Consider the following 14,295-nt stretch of genomic DNA (forward strand, 5'->3'; position numbering starts at 1 on the left):
TAAGGCACTGTTGAAATACAAACAGAGCTGTGTGTTCCAACTACACACCGACATTACAGGACTGAATGATGACCTTCCATGGGGGACACTAAGCAATAAGATGAGACCAAGGTTCTACCTAATGGGTGCTTTTTACACCACCACCCAGTTTACAGACCTTTCTTCCTTTTTAAAAATACAGTTATAACCATTGGGCCCAAATGTATCTGTATGCAAATACATGTGAGCAGGACCCTCACAAGTATTTCCATGGCTGCGTTACCATTTAAAAATAACAAATAGCACTGCATAGAGTATGTTTCTTCCTTCTGTGCACACTGGCTCTCCTTATTGAGAGTAAATATTTTATTTGTATACTAAAAATAAAGACTCAATTTTTCATAGGCTACTACAGCCCGCCTAATCCGTCTCGATGAGAGAGAGGAGTTCCTCGTTCTGTTGCCTCGCTATTTTTTGCCTTAATCCTAGAAAATACACTAAATTTCCCAGGATTCCTGACCGAAAGTGTTGCTACCATTGGCTGCTACTACGCAGCGTGGCTTTTGCATCTGACGCGGTCCGGTGCCTTTGGAACCACTGTCTGACACGGGGCTCCTAGTCACAGAGTCCGCGTCCTTGCATGAACAGTGCCGAAGCACCCCACCTGCATTGATACTGCTATTGGCTGCCTTTGCATAGCGTGGCCTTTTGCATCAGACGCGGTTCCATACCTTTGGGACTACGCGTCCGATGCGGTTTTCTAATTCATTTAGTCAGTGTCCTCGATGGACGGGGCTGGAGCACCATATCTTTATTATGCCGGTGATTACAATTGCCCGTTGTCCCTCCCTAACCATTACTAACAATAAAACTGAAAATTGAGACAGCAGACTGATTGCCCACTATTGTCAGCCTTTTTGCCTTTAACCTCTTCACTGCGGCGGCTATTCCGCCGCAGTGCTAAGGGGCGGGGGGGGGCGCGCGGCAGGCGCATGCTGGTGACGGAACCGCTCCGTCACCAGCCACGGTTGCGCTGTGCTCATGACGGAGCAGTTCCGTCACGGCCCGCCCGCTCAATGGAACGCTCAGCCCAGGCGCGGAATCCGCGCCGCGTAGGCGTTCTCAGCGGGCCGTGAAGGAACCGCTCCGTCATCAGCACAGCACGACCGCAGCTGATGACGGAGTGGTTCCGTCACCAGCAGGGGAGGGGTTAAATACAGATAACCATTGCTACCGCCCAATGTTACTAGACGGCTGCTATTTTGGGCATGGTAGGCCTGATGCGGGCACTCTACCTTGTCGAAGTAAGTCGCTTAATGTTGATGTAATAAGGATGCAGTAGCTACAACAGGTTTAAGACAATGCGACTACCTTTGAGGACCTAAGGGCGTCCTGTAAGTGCATTTAGCATATTGACTGTGAATATAGGTCTTTTTCCCGCAGTCTTTTTACCCGCATGGAATCACAACACGGTTGTTACAACGACCGCGTTGTGATTCCGCATACCATTACTCCACAAGTCGGAACAACAACTTGCGGAGGGGGGACGCTGGATGTTGGAATAGTATAATTTACTATTCCAACTCCAGTCTGTGCAGGCACTAGGGAAGGTGTTGGATTTTAAATCCAACACCTCCCTCCCCCCTCCGCAAGTCGTTGTTCCGACTTGCGGAGTAATGGTATGCGGAATCACAACGCGGTCATTGTAACGACCGCGTTGTCATTCCATGCGGGAAAAAAGTTTCGGCATAAACGTTGTTTACCATTGACTGTATTCTTTTTCTCCCTGACCAGACCATGAGAAAAATTGCCCCCTGGCACTAAGTAAACAAGGAGTTAATGACCTTCACTGGTATTAGGTAAGGCACCCCTCCCATGTGTGTTTTCATCACGTGTGCATGCGCGCAATGAGTGAGTGTGTTTTACGTCACTGTGCCACTTTTGTTGTCGTTTTCAATGTATTTTTAACATGCATAAAATTTCCATTTGAAATTTACAAAATCGCACCACATTGGAAAGTGATACTGTTGTGTCGACTAATACTAGTTTTTCCTACTACTACTGCTATGTGTTTGTATGACTTCCCTTGACTACATACTAGCCCCTGGTGATTGACTGAAGAGAGGTAGGTTCTCTCACCTTTTACTTCCATTGTACCCTTCAGTACAGTTATTAAAGTATGGGGATACTGATCTTTAGCCCTGATGAATGCCCGAGACTTCTCTTAGGCTCTAATAGAAGCACAGAAACACGTCAACATAACAACTCAGCTGTACGTAAGGGTCATAGCAACATGTACGTCCTCCGAGATTACCTTGTGGTAATAAAGGATACTTTGTGATATATCCTAAGATTTTATTTAGACATAGAACTGGATCGAAGTATTTTACCCAGAGAATAATAGCTCACCCTGAGGTAGAGTCCGTCCTGATAGTATTACCAGAGTGAGAAGAGGTGACAAATGATGAAGCATGTCACATTACGTGAGTGAGCCTACCTCATCCAATTCTTGGAATTGCCCATTTTTCTGTAGGGATACTGGTAGCAGATAGGTAGGAAAACACTTACTAGGGCTAGGGAGACAATTCCCTATGCACAACAAGAGGGTATTACACCAATTCTGTGTTTTGACCACACAGTTATTCACCATTTTGTACAGTTTAACTTGTAATGGGAGGGATTATGCATTGAGAATTTGCTGGTAAAAGAAACTCTTGCTGCATGCCATTTCCATTCAGAATTTCTCTTGACTTATAACCACGTAGAAAATAAAAACATAACGGCTTCAGAATCGGGAATGCGCATGCGGAAAATGAGCTGAAAATTCAATGTACACTACAGAGACAAAAACTTGCAACTGCTAATATTACCAGCCCTATACCATGCAACTCATAAGAGGGGCATTTATCACAGTAGGAATTTTTCAGGACTATCATTGAACAAATTGTTCATGAATTTAATAAATAGCTCTTCTTTTCTTGAATGTAGACTCTTCTGTATTACATATTTAAAAAAAAAAAAAGAAAGTCACTTATACAGATCACTGAAGTCGATTGTCGCTTGAAAAGGAGGATTTTCCTAAGGAAAAAGCTAACCATCTACACAGTCAATCCTTCCTAAAATTCTAGGGAATGCTACAAGGACTACAGGAATGGGGTGAGGCCCAAGTGACTGGCTGAATGGAGCAGTAAAGCAGAGAAGGCAAACTCAAGATTCAGCACCCTTCTTCAGTACTGATATCCCCTTACACAGTCTCTAATTCCCCAGTCCCTGCATGTATGTGTCCTTCGCTTCTACTCATAAATTCTATATTACACTGACTCAAAATAGACACAGTGCAGGTAAAGTATATTTCCGGTGTATGTCTGTGCATTTAAAAGCAATCCATCCTAAAAAGTGATAGTATCAATAGAAAGAAATAGCTTGAGCCTAAAAAAGGAATATTTCACTGAAAGGATTATAGAGGTTCAGTAAGATAGTGACTTACAGTACAGCATAGTTCCTGAAGGTGTAAGAATTCAGGAAAACCACTGAAAATGTAGATCAGTTGCATTTCAAATAAAAATGTGTCTTAGATTCTAGCCTCCAGAACCTATGTTGGACCACCATGGATTACAGGGAGCCTCAGGCTCCTTTCTGACTGTAATTCGAATACCTTGTAGCATAGCCTCACTGATGACCCTCAACAGTCTTCTTGAAATGAATGATATCTCTATTTTGGCAATCATATCTGCTAAATTGGTGAAGGTTTGGCTCAAACCCTCAAATCCCATGTTTTTGAACTACTGGCACTTCAGATTCTGAAAATCAGACATGAAATGGAGACAATCGGGCTCAAAATGGATCACAGTCTCTGACTAAAAGTATATCAGTGGAAATTAAATGAGTTAGTAGAATTTGGCACAAAATGGTCAATGCAAGTGGCATAGACTTACAGCTATTCTGCAGAAAATAGAACAGAGAGCATTGTACAAGAAATGGTTTACACAGAATATGGCCAGAATTTGATCACATAGTTACTGACAAAAGGGAGCTAAAGACAGATCTGACTGGAGACAGATTATAGAGAATGTGGATGCAAATGGATCACATGGGCATCTAACATGCAATTGTTTGCAGGGATTCTGACAAGGATTGGATTAGAGGGAGTCTGCTTAGAAACAGATAAGAGTTATTGAACGGCGGAATGGATCATAGAACATCAGTCAGGATGTTAATTATGGTCAATTTGATAGAAAAAGATCAAAGGGAACTCTGAAACCAAATTTGTTACAGGAAATCTGATTGGAAATGCACCAAACATTGTCATACAAGAAACATATCTAGGGAAGAGGTTGGAAGTAGGGGAAAAACCATGTTGGCCCATTGGTAGAGTTTGTAATTTGTGAAAGCTAGAGTACATTGTTCGAGCACCTATTGTAGTATAAACAACATCTCAAAGTTTGAAGGGAGTGACAGGTTGGATCTGACAGGAATTGGTGTCCAGCCTTGGTTCGAAGCTCGTAATTAGGAAGATTAATTATTGCTGCTGCACTATCTGTTGTTTTATTGCACGTATTGTCTGTTTAAAAGAAATTGTTTTTCTTTATTATAATAAAATCCATGTGTGGACCCACAAAAAAATACTGCGTACATTATACAGAAAGGAAGAGGGTATGTTTCTTCCAATATCTTTATCGGCCCATAAAGGAACAAGTAATTCAGACCATGTCACAGTCTATCTCGAGGACAGCATCTTAGTGATAGAGTGTGGCCAGAGAACAAGCCAAGACATTGAAATAGCAGGTACAGCACCTGCCTCTGTGTGACAGGAAAATACCAAAACTCCGCACCTGATTGATCTATTGCATGTTTAAGACCAAAGCTTGGCTAGGACATCATCTCACATGATAGTGTGGTGATGGCCAATAATAGAGCCATATCAGGAGGCATCTCAATAATGCACCATTCTAGTGAAGTCAGTTGTATACTTTCCTGCAAGGGCTAAGCCAAGTCATGACCTTTCACAGCCCCTGTGAATAAATAAATAAATAATAGCATTTATTTGTCCTAAATGAACTCTTTTAAAGCCGTAAGAAAACTTTATAACATGGGCATGGCTCTAACAGATAAAGGAAGAGAATTCCACCATATTGGACCTGCTACAGAAAAGCTCTACCATCCGTGGACTTTAGTTTATACCTAGAGATTGACTGCAGAGATTGGTCCTCGCTGTAGAAGAAACTAACAGGTTTTTGGGTGAGATCATTTGATTTAAGACAGCTACATAAAATAATGCACTAACTCAGGAAATATTCGGGTAAATTAAGTGAATTTATGCACTGCAAGTGCATAAAAACAGCACTCTGAAGCTGATCATGATACACCCTAGTTTCTCCAAGATTCTCCATGATTTTAGCCATGACAGGCAGATTAGTAATGGATCTAAAATTTAAGAGACAAACTGGATCTAAATAGATTTTTTAGCAGTGTGTTGAAAATACAGTCTTTATGTTTGTCTGGAAAATAATCCTCTTGGAAGGATCTACTAATTATCACCCTGATAGAGGAGAAACGTGTAGGGCAAACCTCTTTAAGAGATCAACAGTGTCCATGGGGAATTTGGAAAGTTATAAGCTCTCTTAAGGTTATCAACTCTCATTATGGTAGCAAATGTGAGGTTTAGACACTCCTGATAGACACACCTCATGCAATTTTCCTTATAAAACTACCAAAGATGAAAATCCTAACCTGTAAGTGACAAAACAGTATCGTCGTGGGTTGACATCCTCTGTGGGACTAGATAGGCACAGGCTCCTACCAGGCTGCAACATCCTAGGGCCTGTCCCTTGTGACAGCTACTGATAGCATGATAGCACAATGCCATGTGGCCTACCCTCTCCTCATAGGTCGAGGAAAAATCATCTGACCAAGATATCACCTACCCACCTCATATAGTGCCATGTGACTATACCGGATGAGAAAGATTTGTACATCATGTTAGGGCCCCTTACTGCATTAAGTGAAAAGGCAAACCTGTTTCATGTTGGTGGCATTTCTAATGGGTCTATATATCAATAGAACCCTATAATACTTTAGTCCATGCCCAATCTATTTGATCTGAAGGGATATGACTTAATTATTGCTCAGTGCACTGTCAGTAAGAAGGTTTCCTGGTGGTAAGAGCCTACGTAGATAGACCTAAAACACTGTTTAACGCTTTCCTAAGGGAAACGAAATTTGATATTTGTTCAGCTGCAAATAAAGTTGATTGTAGAGTTTTGCTCAAGGGTGTCTAAAAGATCAATCTTCTTTTTCAAATTTTTTACAGCTGGGAATTGCAGCAATATTTGATATTCTGAGCACAACGCACAAGCATAGTGCCTCCATAAAGAAGAGGTACACAACTAAATTGTTTGATGGAAAGCTTTGCATGTAAAGCCTTTATGAACTTGAGCTTTACCTCTACAGAGAGCCCTAATAACAGGGCGTTGCATTAATCAGTGTTAGCTGGTACACAATTGAACTCTACTGTGGGGTGGAGCTGTTGTTGCAGGAAGGCAAGAGCCCATCTTAAGTAACATACAGTGTTATAATCTGGGCTGTAGATCACATTATCATGAAGCTCCAGTGAGAGTTCATTATGCAGGATGACACATAGAGCCCTGGTGCTTGATGCTGGTGATAGCGGGAGAGGGCCACATGCTAATTGGCCAGTTAGCATTGTACCACTGCTATTTGTGCATGCCTATTTCTAGTAAATCTGTATTTAGCTTTAAAAAGTTGTAGGCCATCCATCATTGCTTTTGAGGCAACTGAAAATAAATTTTAGTAAGGACGAAGGGCTTGGTCAAGCTGGATGATAATTTGTGTATTTGTCAGCATGAAACAAGAAAGAAACCAACAGAGCACTGAACATAGACAGGAACCCACAGATACAATTATGAATTATTTTCAATAGGGAGTATAATTGCGGGTGGTATAACACAAATAGATTTTTGTTCATATTGTTTCAAGTTGTAATGTTCTTGAAGAGATGGAATTTTATATAATTTCCGAGTTGCCGGAGATAATAGCAGCACTGACACTGATGAGCAAGCTCTTCCAGATTCTGTTTTTTTAATTTTTGAAGTTTTTTCTCAGTCTATATAAGGCCTGGTTTCTTGTGTTTTTCGGTCCAGTTAGGGAGATTAATTTCTGAGACAGGTATAAGACTTCACACGAAGGCTTATCCAAAATGAAAGACCTTAAAAAATTATCATAAGTGAGAACACTAGGTTGTAATATCTGAGATATTGTATCTCAGTAGGTTAAGACTTGCTCCAGCGATCAATATGTAACATTCAGGTCACTGGTTCAAATCTTATCACAATCAACCTAGTCTTCTTTCACTTAAAAACATTTCAGTTCATGGTGTGTGATAATATAAATACTCAATATAATATGGTTCTTGTACCATGTGGAATTCTGATTTGACTGAGTAATGTCATATATGTTGATAGAAAATGTCAAAGTGAAAAACTCAACTTGACCTGTAATCTGAAAGCACTAGTGATGTTGACATATCCTGAATGTATGACTTCAGCTGAGGTTTGTTACTGCATGAGGAGTAGTAGACTCACTTTAGAAAGTGGGGAAAAAAGTGAACAAAGATAACAATTCTATAACAGTAAATATTCAATGCATGGACTGTACATCAATCATCCTAAGAATATAAGAGGTTGGTAATCTAGCCAAGTGGGTTTGTGCCCCCACTGAAGAGATCTATGTGTAGTTCTTAGGTTTGAATACCGGTTCAGCTTTTTAGACTTCTGAGGCCAAAAAACTGGCATGATTACATTGGGTAACACTAACATCTGATATTACTACAGATTTTCAGCTACAAAAGAAACCCATTAGTATTATCACGGTCCTTGACTGATTGGTTTGCCATTCACAAGGAGTCAGTGTTAAGGTAATGGGATACTCTTTGTAAGCCCCGTCCGATCAAGCACTATTCAGCCAGCCACTGGGCCCTACAATTGGCAACAACATTACAAATGCACCGAAAACATTTTCGGCATTTCACCTCCCCACTTCCCCCTGCTTTTTTCAAGTTTTAACTTTTAGAACTTTTTTCAGTCTTTTTTTGTCTTTTACACCTTATTTTAATTAACTTATTCTCATATATATATATATATATATATGCTATTTCTATGTAATTACAAAATGATAGTCCTTTGGTCCCTCCACTCTTCGGAATGATATGACTTTGCAGAAGGTAGATCTGAGCTCCAGGTACCAATGGGAGGCAATTCTGTGCCCTGATGGAATACACCTTTAAATATGAAAAGCATACGTATGTAAATATGTATATATATATATATATATTCATGTATTTATATATATAGACATAACATTTGTAATAGCTATTGTTTATTGGGTTTTCCTGTGGGTTATTTCCCATCCTGTGTAGGTAAAATGTTGATATCCATGTTTTAGGCACATGACCACAGGAGGACCTCTCACTGGCTTTGGTTGTCTCCTGTTCAAACTTGGCTCTCCACCAAGGCTGGTTCTAGGGCAAGGCAGAACTAGGTAGCTGTCTAGAACACCTCCAGCACAGAGGTACCAGATTGTCCCTACAAGCAGCAAAGGTTGTCCCCATGTTGGGCAACAAAATATCGATTCGTCTAGGGCGGTAAAGCTCCACTTGGCTTGTGTCATAAGCAAGTTTCGCTCTCTGTTCCCTCATTTCTTCGCTCATCTGCTGAAGAGGCCAGAGATTAGATGCATGAAGTCTTTGAAAAGCTCTGGTGCAAGGCCCACTTGTGTATGTCTTCAATGACAGATTACATGTTCTGTCTCTTTCTTAAAGTCGCAATGTTGAAATTCGAAAAAGGTATGCAGTGGCAACAGGTATTATTGTCTCAAGCGCTGGTGTGAAGGCCTGTCCCTGGTTTCAACAGTGCGGGCTGTCCTCCGGTGAGACCTGCTGCTACCAGAAAAGAGTGTTTCACAAGTACGAAATAACTGCAATTTGGCCAACAGGAGGTGCATTCACAAAAGACAAGGCATCCAATCTGTAAAACAAAAGAAATACAGAGATAATACTGAAGCCAAGTAGACAAAAGAAGGGACAGACAAAATCGGTAACAGGAAAGGAGAGAAATTAACAGAAGACAAGAGGAAGAAACAGTAAAAAAGAAGAGGAGAAATAGCAACATATGGGAGATAAAGTGGAAGAGAAGTAGAAACAAGCTAGAGATCAAGGGCATGGAGAAATTAAAGGCATGAGGTAGAAGCTGCGAGGTAGAGTTGAGGTAGGTGGTAAAGAGGAAGAAAATCAAATGGAGATGGGTAAATGGGAGAGGTAATCTGACAGAAATTGGAAAAAATGGTTCACAATTACCTAGATTAGGTAGAGAAATGGCACAAGAAATGCATCCCTAAACTGAAAGTAGAACACCAAGCGGAAACGTAGTGTTGAACCATTTTTAAATTAATAGTGTAATTTAGTGATATGTACTATTTATCCAAAGATAATACTGACATTTTTAATTAGTAATAGGTTAGATACAAAGTATGGGTTATATATGCTCGATTTTATGCAGGATGAATTGAATGCCATTGAAAGAAACTGCATTTTGTATTTCAGTTCTGTATGGTTTTAATAAACCAATTAGAATACAGAAAATGAGAGGACATTGAAAGGCAGAGAGGAAGGGCAAGATGCTGGAACAGAATTGTGTGAAAACTAAGAAACCCATAAGGAAAGGCATTCAAAAATGTTAATGACACTTTTTTAAATAAGGTAATACTAGCAAAAAAATTAATACGTTTGAGGATTTCTGTTTTGTTTATTAAAACAGGTAAGGGGTGTTGACAGATGTAGGGTGGGTGATTAGTATTTGGAGAAGAGAGAGGATTGGAGCTAGATTTAGGGTTAGTTTTACAGCTCGTGTTAATTTTAGGACTATGATAAGCATTACTGGTGTATGGTTAATTTTTGCAATTTTGGTCTTCATCATAATTTTTTCTTTGTAAATGTGAATGAAATGTTTAATTGAATTTTCAGAAACCGCACTGTTACTACTGGAGGAATAAGAGCGCTGAGTGAGGCTGGGTAAGAAAGCGGGAGGACACAACTGGGTTTAGGGCAGACATTAGAGTGAATACAGTAGTTACAGGGATGAGCTGTGGGAGAAAGGCTCTTTGGTAGGCTTGAAATGCATATTCTGTCCAGGGCTGATCGTAGCATACAATAAGGATTGGGAAGGATGACAAAGAACGTGCTAGTGCGAAGGTTGGGAGGGACTAGACGACACTCTGAAGATATAGGAGGAACCCTGAATTCCAACTCTTTCTCATGCAATGCAAGGAACTAACTAAAGTAACTAAAGTGTACAACTTCAGTGGTGGAGGAAGCTGGCAACTGTTACTTGAGTAGACATCAATATCACACACAGGGTCCTTGGCACTTTCATCAGTGAGGGGATATGAGTGAGACATTTCTGCATGGCATATTCAGACATACTGATTACCTGTCTATATTCAAAGTATCTATTGGCATCTAAGAATACATTCACTGATAGCCTAAATCACAATCAAATGCAGACAGCAGCAACAAAGACCTGAGTTACTGAAAAACATCTTCTGGGCACTTCAAACAATCAAAAGGAGAAATGCAGTGTTTTCATGAAACACTCACCAGAAATGGCCCCAAAATAAGTCTGAATCCAAGTAAGACTACTTACAGGAGAAAATCCTCGAAAAAGTCTAATAGATTTCCTGGCTAGATTTCAAGCCAGTAATAGTAACACCTTCACCACAAATAGACCTGATAGGCCAGTAAGCAGCCTCCAAATCTGCAGGTCTTCTAGGCATGAATGAGGGCAGATCAAGGAGTGTAATGCTGTTGAGACGTCATCCACATACGCATGAGTTAAAAATAGCCTAATACACAGAATAAAGATGTATCTTGAAATACCGGCCCAGTCAGTGTCATGGTGCTGTAATCATGAACTTTATTTACGGAGAATGGTAAAGGATAACCCTACATAAGGAAGCAAGATTGAACATGTTGGGGCAGATTTACAAGAAACTGATGCATCTGTATAGATGTGTCAGTTTCCCTGCACCAGCCTGCGATAATCTTGCGCCACCATGGTTGCGCAGTATATACAATATGGCTCAAGGATTGACAGATGCGTCAGAAATTCTAACTCATCTGTTGGCCCAAAAGTCACGCATTGCTGGAGGCATGTCACAAACACGACAAAACTCCAGCAATGCATGTTGAGGCATATACTTATTGAACTGTCACTTCTTATGCCTGCTTCAAGCAGGCGTAAGGTTTTGGCGCAGTGGCATCCTAGAAGTGGCACAGTGAAATCTTGTAGATTTCACTGCGTCACTTGTATGAGGAATTCTTGCGTAGGAACACCCACCCTGCATACATTATACCTGACGCAGGTATAATGTGACGCAGGGCATTACAATGTAACGCATCTCCCTAGATGCGCTACATTGTAAATTGGCCTCATTGTTTACGCCGCCGCTGCATCACAAAAGTGACGCAACAGCAGCGCAAAAGTGTTGCAAGGTGCTTGTAAATCTTCTCCGTTGTTTTCAACAACTGATATGATCTCAGGATAACATGACACTAATCACTCATATAGAACTATCATTTCTTAACCTCAGCAGAGAGCAGGAGGCTTGCCACACACTGTATGATGGGCATATGAAATCATTATCAACAAACATGACTTTAGATTCAGGTGTGGAATATGTTGCAGGAACTGATTAGGTCTCTCAATATTGTACTAAAGGAGTATACACAGGCAGTGTATGGACCTGGGGTGGAGCATGGAACATTGATCGGCTTGGTCAGGTTCTATCAACATTTTGCAATTGAAGTGTTCAATTAGCTAAAGAAAGAGTCAGGTCTTTCATAGTATATTCAATGTGGAGTACAAAGTTTGCTTAGAGGGGGTTTAATCAATTTGACGAATTCCCCAAACAAAGAAAGTCAGCCTGTCGAGATCAGCCTCACAAACTTACGTTTGATGAACTATCAAAATTATGAAATATGTTTGTCATTAAAAAAGTATGTTCTTGTAGAAATGGTATAATAGGATTAGAAAATAAATTGTGAGTCACAGTAGTCTTTCTTTCATGTCTACAATGGCCATGGAGTAAAAAAAAAAAGAGAAGAGAGGATGAAGGAAGAGGAGAGAAAGATAAAGGTAAGAAGATAAATAAGGACGTGAATGGTGTATGTGGATTATGTAGATAGGATGGGGATGTTTCAGGGAAACAGGTTGAAGCGAGAGGTGTTACAGCCAAAAGGGGTACTAAAGGCAGGGGGGGGCGGGGAGAATGACAGAATATGGGAGCAGTGGTAAAAGTTGGGGATTTAATGGGATAAACCTTTTAAAAGGACAGAGGAATAGGGGTGCTAAGGTAGGGAACCCCCCTCCCACCCCCCCAAGTAAAAACAAACAAAAAACAACTGAAGTAGTAAATATTTCCGCCCAAGAAAGTCTTACACTAGGTAAATCCATTCTGTAAGAAAAATTATTCAAGCAAGGTGTGATGACAAAATATTGTCAGAACCTTTTTCTTTAGCTTACACACAGACATGTATACAACACATACAACCCTCTCAGAATACTCTCTTAAAGGTGCTATTGACTCATAGCACACTTGTCATCTTCTGGGCTATTCCATGGGTGGAGTAACCGGCATACGTGATGGGTGATGCCTCACCGTTTCTCCTCTCATGGTTATAACAAATTTGTGGGATGAGTTATGTCCTATTTGTGCATCCAGCACATAGGGTGGATTATTTTATGTACCACATTCTTTCATGGGTGTAACTAGCAAATAGAATTGGTAGAAATGCCCTGTTCATTCTCTCGGCAGTGTTATTCAGTTTACATAATTGTTGCATCTACCATTGAGTGTTTAATCATTATGCAGGATGGGTAAAATCTTCCACTGTACTCTGAATTCTCTTAAAAGTTCAGTGGGTGTGGTCACCGGTGTACATCCTCCATGATTTTTCAATGTACTTTCTCATGTGTTTAACCAGCCCATACAGAGAGAGAGTTTTCTATATATAAGATCTCAGTGGTGGAACCAACGTATTTAACTGTTGAAGAAAGCTTGGTCAAACAACCTTGAGTTTTAGCAGTCTATAACTACATAGGCTGCACATGGAGATTATTTCATAACAAAGTCAGTCTTTTTTGCACTCAACTTGTGTAAGAAAGTGATGTTTAAGTACACTCTCACATGGGGTGTCGCACTGTCACAATTAAAGCAGTAATGTAACCCGCAGGGCAACTTCAAAGACCAAGGATACATCTTTTAACACAGTCTCCTTTGGACATCAAACAATAACTCATTTAGGTGGTGTATAATGGAAACCCATCTAAGTGAACCCGTTACCTTAGTGGATGACCATTACATCCTTAGGTGAATGCTCGGATTCATCTGATGTGTTACAAGTAAGAACAGAAAGATTTTAGGGTCCTCGGTGGGTGGTACAGATATGAATAGATATGTTTATTCTTAAAGCAAAGGATGCTTTTTGTAAAGACTGGAGTAGGTGATGAGCATTGAAGGTGGAAAAATGTGCAAAGAATTGAACATAAGGATATATGTCCTAGGAAGCTAATGAACTGGTATGCTTGGGCTCCAATTGAATTTAATCGGTGCGTGTGCTGTAGGTGAGGGAAAGTAAAGTGAGTTTAAGATTTGTGGATGGAATAAAAGGTAAATAAGGTCAGGATGGCAGGTGGCTTAATAGAGATATTGGTGCACATTTGACAAATGGTGCCTACTGAGGGAACAGAGCCTGAAATGATGTGTGTGGGTGTATGGCGGAGTGTGGGGCTATTCATTGTCTTGCCATCACTAGTTAGGGCAGGATGTCTCCTGTGTATCTTATAGTACAGATTGCAGGCACAGATATTGGACACTGTAGTCACAATGTATGCGCTTGGAGTACGAATAGTAAAATCTCATTGCCTGAATAATTATAACCTCCCACTGAAGAAACATGCTTTCTGGATATCTTTCCACACTGTAGTGATACTCAAATTGATGGCGTCATTTCCTTCCCACAATTCAAATCCCAATCTCTTGAAGAAAGGAAAAGAATATTCAAGAAAAGCTGGGTAAATCAACAGAATAGTTTAAAGTCCGAGAATGCATTGGGAAGGGCATGGAAATGGACCCATTCATTGCCTTGTAGCCTGAGCATGCAGGAAATCTTAAAGCCAATCAACCTCTTTTAGGACCAAAGGACCAAAGTCCCTGGGCTGACTGATTACAATTTTTTTCTCCACA

General features: G+C 40.5%; 1 protein-coding gene across 1 annotated transcript in view; it reads right to left on the bottom strand.

Moving 5' to 3' along the window:
* Window positions 1-2,914: 2,914 nt before the first annotated feature.
* Window positions 2,915-14,295, bottom strand: part of CELF6 (CUGBP Elav-like family member 6) — a 675,122-nt gene continuing 663,741 nt past the window's right edge. The window contains exon 13 of the mRNA XM_086959242.1: window positions 2,915-9,020. The gene's annotated coding sequence lies outside the window, so the exon portion shown is untranslated. The remainder of the gene's footprint in view (window positions 9,021-14,295) is intronic.

The sequence above is a fragment of the Lissotriton vulgaris genome, chromosome 2_2, assembly GCF_964263255.1.
Source record: "Lissotriton vulgaris chromosome 2_2, aLisVul1.2, whole genome shotgun sequence".
Classification (NCBI taxonomy): domain Eukaryota; kingdom Metazoa; phylum Chordata; class Amphibia; order Caudata; family Salamandridae; genus Lissotriton; species Lissotriton vulgaris.